Source organism: Macrotis lagotis, chromosome 5 (assembly GCF_037893015.1).
Source record: "Macrotis lagotis isolate mMagLag1 chromosome 5, bilby.v1.9.chrom.fasta, whole genome shotgun sequence".
Taxonomy (NCBI): Eukaryota; Metazoa; Chordata; class Mammalia; order Peramelemorphia; family Peramelidae; genus Macrotis; species Macrotis lagotis.
In genome coordinates, this window is record NC_133662.1 from 59,172,979 (window position 1) to 59,186,925 (window position 13,947).

General features: G+C 34.4%; 1 protein-coding gene across 3 annotated transcripts in view; it reads left to right on the forward strand.

The window, feature by feature from the left end:
- The window catches only part of RIMS1 (regulating synaptic membrane exocytosis 1), a 658,456-nt gene that overhangs the window by 608,894 nt on the left and 35,615 nt on the right, over positions 1–13,947 (forward strand). The window contains exon 1 of one of the 3 annotated variants that reach the window (XM_074237320.1): positions 7,860–7,946. The exons of the other annotated variants lie outside the window; for them this stretch is intronic. The gene's annotated coding sequence lies outside the window, so the exon portion shown is untranslated. Of the gene's footprint in view, positions 1–7,859; positions 7,947–13,947 lie in introns of those variants that run through there. 3 annotated transcript variants of the gene reach the window in all.

Consider the following 13,947-nt stretch of genomic DNA (forward strand, 5'->3'; position numbering starts at 1 on the left):
GAAATAAAGAATCAATTTGCATGGTCATGGTCCTTATGTTTCATGCCTATAACTGCTATTCCTTTAATTGATGTGAATTCGTTTAGAGTTCTACATCATTGCTTCAAAAGGTGCTCCTTTGTCAAAAAAAAAAAACAGGGGCAGTCCATGTGTTTCTGAGGTTTCTTGGAATTGTGCTTTCATATATCCTCATTCATTCCTTAGCCCTCTACTTTGCTTAGGAAGCCTCTGCTTTCTTCTTATATATTCTGGTCATTCTCTGTCCAGAAAAAGTGTTACTATAAATTTTGTTTATTTGTTTGTTTGTTTGTTTTAGAAGGCAATGGGTTTAAGTGACTTGCCAAGGTCACACAGCTATGTTAGTATTAAGTGTCTGAGTTTGGATTTGAACTCATGTCCTGCTGACTCCAGGGCCAGTACTCTTTCTCTCTTTTTTTTTTTAAGGTTTGTGCAAGGCAAATGGGGTTAAGTGGCTTGCCCAAGGCCACACAGCTAGGTAATTATTAAGTGTCTGAGGCCAGATTTGAACCCAGGTACTCCTGACTCCAAGGCCCATGCTTTATCCACTACGCCACCTAGCCGCCCCTTTCATCAGGGCCAGTACTCTTGTGCCACCTAGCTACCTCTCTATGTTTTTTAATATTAGCAGATTTTAAAAGGTTTTAAATGTTAGTAGATTAATTGAGTTCCAAGCATCTCCTAGCAATCATGTTCTTAATAATAATATTAATTGATATGTTTATAATATAGCATGGTTTACCAAATGCCTTCTGCAAATCTATCATTTAATACTCATCAAAACTCAGAGAGATTTCTTGTAGTTGTTCAGTCTTTTTTCATTTATATCTGACACTTTATGACCCCAATTCCTGGTAGATACTGAAATGGTTTGGCATTTCCTTTTCCAACTCATTTTACAGATAAGGAAACTGAGATAAACAGGATTAAAGGATTTGTTCAGTTAGTTCAGTTAGTATCTGAGGGTAGAAGTGAATTCAATAAGAATATTGCTGACTCCTGATCCACTGATCCTCCTATCTACCCAAGTGAAATAGATACTATCTGAATTTTTACATCCATTTTACACATAAGGAAACTGAGACTTTAAGAGGTTAAATGATTTGCCAAAGGTAAAACAAAAATTTTAGAGCATAATTCAGGGCAGCAAAGGTTATGACACCAGAACAAGTATGGTATGTCATGGTATGTTATCAGGTTAACCATATTAAATAAAGTTTCAAACCAGAAGGTAAAACTCAAGTCATTCTAGTCCTAGCACAAAAGAGAGTCCAGAGAAAAATATTTCTCTTTCAAAATATGGTCTTTTTTCCTGGATTGCTTGGGGATACAAAGAGGATACGAAGTCCAGGAAGAAACCCTACATTCATTTTACTAGACTTGACTAGATAAAAGGAGTGATCCCTGCAAGCCATGAGGATGGAAAAGATACAATCTCTCTGAGCTCAGTTCCTTATCTTTTCACAGAAATAATACTTTTGACTTTTTCACAGAATTACTCTGAGAGTCAGATGAGACTAACACTTTGAAAACCTTAAAACATTATAAAAATTTCAGTTATATTATCATTCTTTTTATTTAATATTATTATTAGGTGTGGAGTTTCCTTCACATTCATGAAAAAGCCTATGGAACCTACATCTAGAATGTTATGCCTTTTGGGAAGTTTTGGAGTTCTTCCAGAATATGAAAGTTCTCACAGTTAACCTGTGAGAAACAGAGAATTGATGATTTTTACCTAATTTTATATCTTGTTTTTGATGAGCAGATTCACAAATTGCCAGTAAAGATGGGCTATTCAAAGTTATTTAACTTGTAATGCTGTTTTTAAATGTATCAATTGTATATTCCCTATATGTATATAGTAATTAGATTTGGATTATATAGTACTGGGATTAGAGCAAATAATAAAAGATAGAATCTGGTCTACAGTTGCTGATGTTGAGATGGGACTCTTCCAGGATTAATTACTTACTATTTACCATTTTAACAACCAGGAGGACCCTTCCACCCATTATTCAGGGACCTGTTCCACCAGGTCAATGTTCTTCATTCACTATTATCACAAGTTAGTCCTTCATCTTCCCAAATTTGTTCCAGTGATTTTCTCTCCTCCATACCCAAAAGCATAGACAGTGTTAGAAAAGAACAGAGATAATCAATAGTTATTTATCAAGCACCTACTTTAGGCTAGTCATCAGGGATTCAGGTATAAAAAAATCAACTTCTATTCATATGAAACTTACACTGTAATGGAAGAGATAACAAATACACATATAAATACATATTGTATAAGTATCAAATGAAAAATAGTTGGTTAAATACAATATAGTGGATTAGGAAGAGCATGAGCAGATGAAGGGATTAGGAATGGCTTCACTCAAAAAGAAATATTCTGTGTGAGAGAGAGTGGAGGAGGGAATACATTCTAGTTATGGGGAAAGATGAGCTGCAAAAGCTCAAAAGTGAGAGATGAAGGGTTGCATGTGATCATCAAAGACAACCAGTTTGACTGTATTGTAAAACAGGAAAGGGGGAGTAATAGTCAATCAAGAAAGATAGTTTGGGTCAAGATTGTATAGGGTTTTGAAAGCTAAAAAAGGAATTTATATTTTATCTGAAAGGTAAGCCCCTAGAGTTGATTGAATAGGAGAGCACATGATCATCTTGTCCAATTTCCTAATTTTACAGATAAAAAAATTGAGACAAATGAATTTACTTGCCCAATGTTTGAATTTAAAAGAAACAGAACTGTGATTTTAATCTAGGTCTTGAAATTTTGAATATACTACTTCTTGTGACAGGAATAAATTTGAAACAAGTAGATATCTAGCAACTGGAAAATTGCTTCATTTTGTTGGTCCCACTACATTTCTCAGAGTCTTCAATAAGAACAATAATTTCATTCAACTTAAAAACATTAGAGTGAAATGGAAAAAGGAAATTAGAAGGCAGAGAAACTGTCATCCATCTCCACCATTTGTGAATTAAAGAACATTGTGGAATTTGAAGTGCCTTAGGGGCAAATAATGACAAGATGACATAGCACAAGGTCATGGCATCTCACCTTGATTTCTGCTTTCAGAACATATCTTAGCCTTACAGTGACACTAATCTTACATATCTATTTTCCATCTTTTGATTGTTGTCTGTATTGCCTTTGTATTAAGTTGTCCCTTCATCTTTCTTTATGGTTTAATTTATCCATTTTCCCCTGGGTGGCTGATTTTGTCTTTTTTCTTTGAATAAAGCAGAGAACCAAGCAGCTAAAACTCTTTTAAGAGATAATATTCTATCAGTTATTGGAAGAGTTTTAAGCTAGAAACATCTCCAGGATTCCTGTGAGAACATTTCTTATTCCTTTGAATCTACAGGTGATGTTATAATCATCTCTTTGTTCAGTTTCTCTGGTGTCATTTTTTCTATTTTTAAAATTATTTAACATTCACTTCAGAATATATCTCTTCCCTCTTTATGCAGTGAACCACATCCCTTATAACAAAGAATAAGAAAAAAAAGGAAAGTGGTGGTGATGGGGGAGGGGAGGGAACAGGTCAGTTAAAAAAATACAACACATGAATAAAATCTGAAAGAATATGTAATATTCAAAAGTCATAGGGTAGAGATGTGCTGAAGGTAGATCAAAGTAACTCAAGGGAATCAATTTTTCAATTTTCACTTGTAAACATTTGCCACTTAGACATCCACAAATGCTGCAAATCAGGGTTCAGTTAATTGCTTTATTGATTGCCTAGATTTTAGAAAGTGATGGAGAACCCCCCCCCCCACCAGAATCAAATTTTAAATATTTATCAGTACAATGTTCAGGAGTTTTTCATTTATGTAAAGAAGGAAGCTAGATTTGCATTTTCCCAATTCTTCTCTTGGGCCAATTACAGCTTTTAAAATCATTTAGTATGCAGTAATTTGTTTTGTTCTTACCATTTGTGTTGCTTTTAGTCACTGTGTATATTGTTTAGTTGGTTCTACATAGGTCACTTTGCGTAAGTTAATAAGTTCTCCCATTTTTTCATATTCATCGTTTTTATGTCACAGTAACAACTCATTTTTAATATTTGTTTAGAAATTTTCCTTTTAGGGGTGGCTAGATGGCGCAGTGGATAAAGCACCGACCCTGGAGTCAAGAATACCTGGGTTCAAATCCGGTCTCAGACACTTAATAATTACCTAGCTGTGTGGCCTTGGGCAAGCCACTTAACCCCATTTGCCTTGCAAAAAAAAACAACTAAAAAAAAGAAATAAATTTTCCTTTTGATAGAAATGCACTATTTCAAGTTGTTTACTATGATATAAAGTGATCTTTTTTTTTTGTTTTCTTTGACCTTGTTCAGTTGTATAACTAACAATCCTACTTCTGGAGTAAAAATATAAATATTATATTCATTCTTTTTAAAATAATATCCAGATCTTGGTTTAATTTGACTTAAAAAAGAGAATTAAAAGTACTCCAGAGATAGTAGAGGAAAGGGGGAAAGGGGAAAGAGGAAAAGTAAAAAAGGATACATCATCTTCATTTTTCACCATCTCATGTGCCATCTTGAGGAAAGAAGAAAAAGGAAAATTCTATTTTACTATCAATCAACAAACATTCAATAAGTGCCTGCTCTGGATCAGTCACCAAATTGTGCATCGGTGATACAAGGACAAAAATAAATTAATCCTTAATTTCAAGAGTATTATATATATATATATATATATATATATATATATATATATATATATATATATATATATATATATGCTGCTGGGACCCTTTAGCCACCTTTTCTTTTAGCCACCATTCTTTTCTCCTTACCTGTCTATCTCTCCCTCTTAGCAATGAACCCCTCAACAGTAGCAAGGAAGAATGGAAAGGAGGAAGAAAAAAGACCATCCTTCTGAATCCAAGATGATTCTGACTCTCCTTTGCTTAGGGTGTAACCCTAAAGTTAGAAAAGGAAAGAAAGAAAATGCAAGCATAAGAGTAGTACAATAAAAAGAACACTAACTGATTCATCATGTTCATGACCAGAGGTCTCCTGTCAAGTAATGTAGCATCTTACTTCTCAATCTTGTCATTGTATTAATAAATGATGACTACTCATCAAGTTTGCATATGATATTAAATGAGGAAAGTTAGCTAACATGCTAAATAACAAGTTTCAGATTATAAAAGGTAAAGAACCCCATAGCTAGGACATTCATTTGAATCTAACTTGATGAAATCCAATAAATCTGTGATACCTTGGTCCTGTGAGAAGGGGAAAGGAGGACAGAGGGTAAACATGTGGTAGAAAAGGAAAGCAGCCCCTATAATGTCCCATTTCACCCTAAGCTTTTGTCCTCATCCCTTTCCATATATAATACTAAACTTCATCTTATATCTCTAGTCTCTCAGCCTCTCATTCCAGCTCCTCATTCTTTTTAGAGAATATTTTTAACTCTGGAAATCCCACCACCCTGGCTCTTTAGTTCCATGTGTACTTTAATTTTTTTTTTTATCATCAACTGTACTCCAAAATCCTTTCATTTTGGGAGGACACTTACCTGGAAATGGGAAGGGAGAGTCCTTAATTTTACTACTAGATGTTTTGTGAAGATAGCAAGGAGGTGTGTGTGTGTGTGTGTGTCTGCCATCCCAATCTGAAACTTCAAATATATTATCCTTTAATAACTGTAGGACACTAAGTGAAATAATGATGAAAGTGCTAGTTAAGGATGCATGAAAAGCTGAAGTAAAATCTTGTGACAATTACTTAGCTGTATGACCCTTGTCAAGTCCCTTAACCTCTTCTATCTCAATTTACTCATTTGTGAAATGGGGATAATATTAGGGTCAGAAGAGATAATATAGATAAAAAGTTTTACAAACTCTAAAATATTATATGAATGCTATTATTGTTGTTGTAATTCATTATTTTCCAGCCTTCTAAATCCTATGATAATTTTAGTACTGTGCTTCAGCTATATTAATTATTAATGTAGAATTAATGTAAAAATTAAATAGATTTTCATGGACTGATCTCAGAAGACATGGAGAACCTAATCCAGGTGCATAGGGAAGGGTGAAATGAAAAGAGAATAACCATTTATATAACTTCTCCTCTGTGTTCATCTCTGTGCTAAGTGTTTTACAAATATTTTATTTTATCCTCACAAATTTTATAGTCAAAGAAACTGAGGAAAATTGGGTTAAATGACTTTCCTTTGGTCATGTAGCTAAAAGTATCTGAAGACAAATATAAATTCACCTTTCTAACTTGAAGCTTAGCACACCATTCACTGAATCACCTAAGACGTTTCTATGACTTTGTTTGGTTATCTTAATAGGAAAATGGGTACTGTGTTCTTGTTCTAGACAATCTGACTCTTAGAACACAACTGTTTGGAGAATCTAAGTAGGTCCTTAATCAATGTTTTTTATTAGTGATTATTTTGACACTGGCTTCAGAGGACTTTGTGCAACTAAGGTAAGAGACCCATATTGGAAGTTCCCAAACCCCAAATGAGAGGGTTTTTTTTAATTGTTTTGAGCTGAAAAGTATGAAAAACTAACCCCTTCCATCAAATGTCAATTAACTAATCAGTTAGCAGAATGCATGTATTGAGAAGCTATTTTAAACCTACTGTAATAGTTAAAGTTTAATTCCAACTATGTGATGATTGAATGATTGATATTTGTCATCTGTTCTTGTAGAAGACCATGACATCATGGAGGCAATGCCATTACATACATGTCAATTGGATTTAAGTGAAGGTGTGCTATGTGTTAGTCACTAGCCTCACTTTCTTCTTCAGAGCCATGCCATCTGGGTCCAGTGGCCAGATATGGATCAGGATGGCTGGAGATTGTCCTAGATTCAAGGTAATCAGTTAAGTGATATCCCCAGTCATACAGCTAGTAAGTGTCAAGTATCTGAGGTCAAATTTGAACTATTCATTGCACCACCTAACTAGTGACTTAGCATTGCACTTCCCTCACTCAAATTCAATTCACTTGCTTATCATGGCATCACCTCCCTGAAGTCATGGTCTTGGGACTATGTAAGTACATCCAAAATAAATACAATGTAATTTTTATGGGGAGGTGTTGGCAACTGGGAAGGTCAGGAGAGATACCCATAGGGGATAGCTTTATAGAAGTGCTTTGAAAAGGGAGCCAAAAAATTCAAAAAGGGAAAGTATTAGGAGCCCTATATGTTAATTGAACAGAGAAGTGATATTACACATTCTTGCTTTAGGAATATTTTGGAAGCTACATCGATTTGCAAGAAATTTCAAATTATAACGTAACTTCCCTAAAGAGAATCATAAACATTTAAAACTAGCCTTTTATTTCATAGATGGGAAAACTGAGATCTTAAAAGGTTAAATAATGTTCAAAATCACATGGGCAGTAAATGACAGAATGAAAGTTGCAATTTAAGTCCTTTGGTACTAAAATCTACAGTGTTTCAGACACCTTTTAATTAGCTTATTTAATGTTGATAGTAATTAATCATAGTCATTACATTGCCCTGGATAAGATATCTACTGTTAAGTGGTTGACAATACATTTTAAAGCATCTAGTTATTTTTTTAATTTATGAAATATTAGCTAACAAACTAGATGATTTTTCTCTTGTGACTTCAAAATGTAATCAATTATAAAAAGAACTTGTAACAGAAAAAGAATGAGATGGAAAGAGAGAAGAAAAAGACAAGAGGGAGAGGGAGAGAGAGAGAGAGAGAGAGAGAGAGAGAGAGAGAGAGAGAGAGAGAGAGAGAGAGAGAGAGAGAGAGAGAGAGAGAGACTGCACAGGAAGCTCAAGATATCATTCTACCCAGAGACAGTCTGAGTTATTTCAAAGAGGTTGAGCCTCCAGCTCCTCACTGAGGAATCTGTTAGGAGTTCATTCGTTATTTGGACAGGGGAAGAAGCAAAAGAGGTAAGTCTATATCATATCTAAAGTGAACTTATAATTATATTAGAGTTTGAAGAAAGAAGTTCAACCTTGGAACTAAAACTTTTCAACCTCAAACTGAAACTAAAGTCTAAATTTCTGTATTTGTTTAAGCTCTCAATGCATCTTTTTTTTGTGTGTGTTGTTTGAAAAGTAGTGCTATGTTTTGGTTTATAAGGAGAGATGGTAAAAAAAGAGAAATGAGAAGTAAAACTTCACATGAAGTATTTATATAAGGATGCTGGCTATTTAAATCTGATTTCTGAGAGTAGCATAAAATTTCAGACCAGGAATGGGTGCCTTATAAATTGGAATTTCTGTTGCTCTGGAAACTCACATTGTAGCAAAATATAAATATTAAATATTTTAAAGGTTTATATTTTTCTTCAAAATACTTCTATTAGACATAATTTCCATTGCTTTGTTTATATTGTGTCTCAGTATGAACAATTAAATCAAAATAACTTAATGCCTGATAGCTCTTTTTAGGATACACACTTTGTCATTTTCACATTATAAACCACATTCTCTAACCAGGCTAAAGACCATCTCTTATAATTTAAGAACAGTGTGTTATCTTTTGTTATGTGCAAAGGGACCAAAGAAATGGAGAATTTTGTGCCTGTGGGAACTACTGCAGGGCACATTATTTCTTTTGTGAACTAGTCTATTTATAATGAAACTAGACAAGAGTGAAGAGAAAACATGAAGACTATGCTACAATAAATCTTACTATATATCTCTGAAAAACCTAACTTTAACTTGTAAGAAAACATGAGTGTTAAGATTCAATTAAAGTCCATGTCCTAAAGTTAATTTACCTGGAAAAATGCTTTCATTTATTAACTTAACTGTATTTTGAATCAGAGGACCTAGGTTTTAATCCTTGCTCTTCCCACTAAATGGATTACTCTAGCAATGTACTTCCTTTCTCTGAGTCTCAGTTTCCCATTTGTGAACTAAAACAGTTGAATTAAGTCATCTCTAGGGTTGCTTCTTGCCTTAAATCTATGATGCTTACTCATTTATTGTCCGCTATTTCCACACACCCTGCTTGAGATGGACAAATGGGTTAGGCATTAGAACATGTGCCTACCCTGTACTGAGAATCAGCTGGACAAGTGTGATGGTATATACATTCCAAAAAAAAAGTTTCTTTTCCTAAAGACTAAACATTGTCTGCATTGTAAAATCAACATCTGTCAGCTCCTTCCTTTGATTATGCCTCTTTTAGAGGTCTCAATTTATTAGAGACTTTAAACGTCTCTAAAATAGGAATTTCTTAGCAGCAGAAGACTAGTTTGAAATGCTGAGAGAGAATGTTCAGCTTCATATGTAGTTTTATAGAATATAAATGGGTAATTCACACACAATGAGACTTCCTTTTAGTTTATTCCATTTAATATTGAATCTAAATTTTATGCCAGGCTTATCCCTAGGAATGGGAAGAATAAACACACTTAGCTAAGGCTAGAACTGAAATGGATATTTGCCTCTTTTCCATCTACCTCACCCTCTCCCCAGTAGAGTTTCAGTCATTTGTCTTAGCAAAAAATCTAAAAATCTGTTGGGTTTAATGTCCTGCTCTTAATCTACTAGGCAAAAACACTTTTTTCCTTTTTATTTGGAATTTATTTATCATGACTGACATATTTCTTGAAGATCAAGATAATATCATTTTTCTTCCCCACAACTCATAATTAGTCTTGAACAAAAGTTTCAAAAATGGTACTGGAAAAACATTCTGGATTATTATTTTTCTTTTAAACCTCTCTTTGAACAATTAATAGGAGCCATTTGGAGCTTATTTGAAGATGACAAAGACCCCAATCCTCTAGATCATAGCTTTAGAATTTTAGTTTCACAACATCATTTTTGTGTGTTTCAGTTATGTAGGACTTAGACTGAGCTCATAGATTTAAAGCTGGAAAGTCATCAGTCTTACCCATTGTTAATTTACAAATTACTCTTTGGACAAGTACAACCCCTTCATTTTATAAATGATGTAATAGTGGCCTCCCCAGAGTAACATGGAAAGTGATTAGAAACAGGATGTGAACCCACTTCCTTCTTGCTCCCTGGAAGTCCAAGATGATTTTACCCACTTGTAAACTCAAATATCATCTTGTTTGACCCTCTGTGGTATAATTATAATACTTTATTTGTGTTATGATCTCTGTATTATTTATGTACAAGGTTTATCTATCTGATGATTTATCACACTGATGGACAACCAGTGTAGGAGATGTAGCATGGAGAAAAAGGCAGTTAGATTGTGGAAAGACAATAGGACTTGGATTCATGGCTCTGGGGTTAGTATCATGACTCATATTTACTAACATTATAGCCATAAGCAAGTCACTTAATCTCTCTCAGCTTCAATTTCCCCATCTACTCTCCTCCCTTCTCCATTTCTAGCCTCCTAAATAACAATCAGATCAAAACTATCATTGCTTCTAGAAAAGTGAGATGCTTTATTGTCCTATGGATCCTTTCATAATCCCTTTGATTACCTAGACAGGAATTTCCCAAGTCACTATTTCCTGGGTAATATCTCTATTAGAATGAAAATTCCTTGAGGGCAGGTACTGTCTCACTTTGTTATTTGTAACCTTGAAGGCCAGCACAGTGCTGAGCCCATAGAAAGTATTTAATATGTGTTGATTAATTGATTGATCTGAAAAAAATCATGACTATAAATCAGTCTTAACATGTGATTTAAATGCTTTTTCTTGTTTCTTGAAGACAGAGATTCTTATTTCATCTATATATATATATATATATAAAGTGCTCTAGATCACATTTATATAATGTGTTATTTGTAGGTCATTTTATACATGTTATTTCACTTCATCTTAATAATGACCTAGGGAAGCATGTTCTTTATCTAAAATCCTATAGATGAGAAAAGTTAGGATGAGATTTGTTAAATGACTTGTCCACAAACTAGTTGGTGTCTTTTGTAGGATTCAAACCCAGGTCTTTTGGACCCCAGATCTGGCATTATATTCACTATTCCATGTTACCTCTTCAAAGAAAATGTCTTGTTGGCAATTATTTTATTCTTCTACCTCAGACCTGGAATGTGCTTATGACATTATAACCATGTATACAATTATTTGTGTGTCTGTCTAATCTTTTACATTTTACCTGACTCCAAGTTCGATGAAGGCAAGAATTATTCAAACTATTCTATATTAATGTAAGAAGGTCTCACAGTCTTGCATGGATGCTCTCCAATTATAGTAATGCTTAATAAATATTGACTGATCGAATGAATGTTTCCTGCCTATGTAGTATAATACCACATATATTTACCAATAATCCAAGAAAATAGACAGTGGAAAGAGGGCTAGACCTGGTGTCAGGAAGATCTGAGTTCAAATCCAGCTTTAGATACTTAACTAGCTATATGACTCTGGACAAATCAGTTAACCTTTGTTTGCCTCAATCTCCTCAGACATAAAATAGGCATCCTAAGGATTGTTGTGAAGATCAAATTAAATTATTGTATATAAATTCACATTCTACCTGGCACATATTGAGTGGTATATAAATGTTAGCCATCATCATCATCCTTACTATTCTTATTATTTTAATTATCATTGTAGTTTTAGTAAAGGGGGAGGAGGAAGAGGAGGAGAAGGAAGCAATATATCTGTAGTACATGATGAACTCACTATTGGGATTTCAAAGAAGAATTTAAAGAGGGAATTCTCACTTCAGATTGAGATGGTTAAGGATGACTTTCAGCAGAAGCTGAATTTGAAGCAGTCTTGAAGACTTTGTAGGATTTGGGTAGAAAAATGGAACAAGTTTGGCTCATTAGGACAGTTAGAAGAACACAATCAAAAACATGGAGAGAAGTGAGAATAGAGGACAAGTCAAACCAGGTTGACTGGCACAAATAAAGAAGAGAAGTCAGTGAGGCAAGGAAGGAAATCTGAGGACAGATTATGGAAGACCTTATCATTAGACTAAATACAAGAAAAAGTCACATGATTCTCAAGCAAAGAAAGGATTAGAGCAGTGCTTTAGATGTATAAGAGAATTAGATTGAGAAACTTGAGCCTGGTCACAGGGATAACCAAAAGATTTTAAACCAAGCATATATCTAGATTTAGAGGGACCCAAGAGATCATTAAGTATAACCCTCTCATCTTACAGAGAAAGAATCTGAAGCACAGAAAGGTTAAATGATTTGGGTAGAGCCATATAATCACAAAGTGTCTGAGGTAGGATTTGAACCTAGGTCTTCCTGACATCAGGTCAAGCACACTCTCTCTCTACATCACCTGTCAAATATTCCTAGTATCTGCCTGACTCTAACTCCAGTGCTCTAACTAATAATCAATGAGACTTCATCAATCCAGTTTCTCAGCTGGAGTGATACTTGCTTGTGATGTGACAGGTGTATGATATAGATAGATCTGACAGGTATATGAAATAAATAAAAGTATCATTCACACAACTCATTGATTGGATGTGTCCCATGAAATGGAATCAAAGGTTTTGAGGTTGTGAAACTACAAGAGATTTATACAATTAACAAAAAGAGAGAAATCAAAAAAGAGTTAATGGTTTAGTACAGAACATGCTGACTTAGTAATTAGAAGATCTAGATGCAAATCCCAGCTCTGCCAATTGCTACTTACTTGGATGGTCTTTGATAAGTCACATAATTTATCTGGAGCTCAGTTTACTCATCTGTTAAGATGAGAAAATCTACCTTCTTTGAATAAGTATTAGGCCTCAGTAAGATCCCTTCCAGCTCTAAATATATGAATGTCACTTTTGTCTGGTAGGTTGGAGAGAAGTGAGGAAATCAGTTTTACATAAGTTGAATTACAAGTGACATTCAGGCAACCAGTGCTTAAGTTTCACAGGAAATTCGAGATATGGAGAGTCAAGGGATCATAGATTTATAGTGGAAGGGACCTTTAGAGGTCTACCCTCTTAAAAATTAAGCAGCTGAGGTAAGAGTTATTTAAGAGATTTGTCCAAGGTCACACAGATAACAAATAGAAAGGATGTAATTTAAATCAAGGTCCTCTGAAACCTTATCTAATGGTTTTTTCAGTGAAAAAACTTAGAGGAAGGTGATGAGCTTTTGAAGATGTCAAAGAGAAATAAGATTAAAAGCTACAAAAGTTTGGTACAAGTACCTATCAAGAATAAGTAGATCTATAGGTAGAGAGATATGATGTAGAGGTATCAAATTCACTCTCTCACAACAGTCACAAGCATGGCCCAGATTAAAATACTGAAGTATTAAATGGGAAATGTTTAACAAAATAAATAAAAATACAAAGTAGAATAGATAATTTTAATCTATAGTTTTCTAAATCAATATGCAGCTATAAATATTTGTTTCTATCTGAGTTTAACACCACTGGCATGATGATGTTACCCCTGGAGTCAGGGAGGTGAATATTCAGATACCATCTCCATTACTTACTATGTGTACTTGGGCCAGTCACTTAATTTTTTGCACCTGGGAACACAAGTGCTTCTAAGTTCCCTCCCAGCTCTATAATTCTACGATCCTTATAACCTGTGATCTCCCTACCTTATCTCATAAAGTTTTAAGATTTATCATCTCTAGCTCTCCAGACTATCAGGATTTCTAGAGGGAAAGAATAGAGTCCTGAGAGTACCCTCCTCTTCTGCTTCTTCCATTTTGTTTAAGACTCTGTTGTTAAAATTCCCTCAATATTCTCAAGACTTCAGGAAAGAGGAAAGTATTTCCAACAACATAAAGTTGAGAAACTGTTTTTATTGTCTAGTCATTTTCAATCTTTTCTTAGCAAAGGTACTGGGATGGTTTGCCATTTCTTTTCTCCAGCTCATTTTACAGGTGAGGAAACTGAGGCAAAAGGGTTAAATCATTTGCCCAGGTCACACAGCTAATAAGCATCTGAGGGCAGATTTGAGCTCATGAAGATAGGTCATTCTGACTACAGGGCCAGCATTTCATCCATTGTGC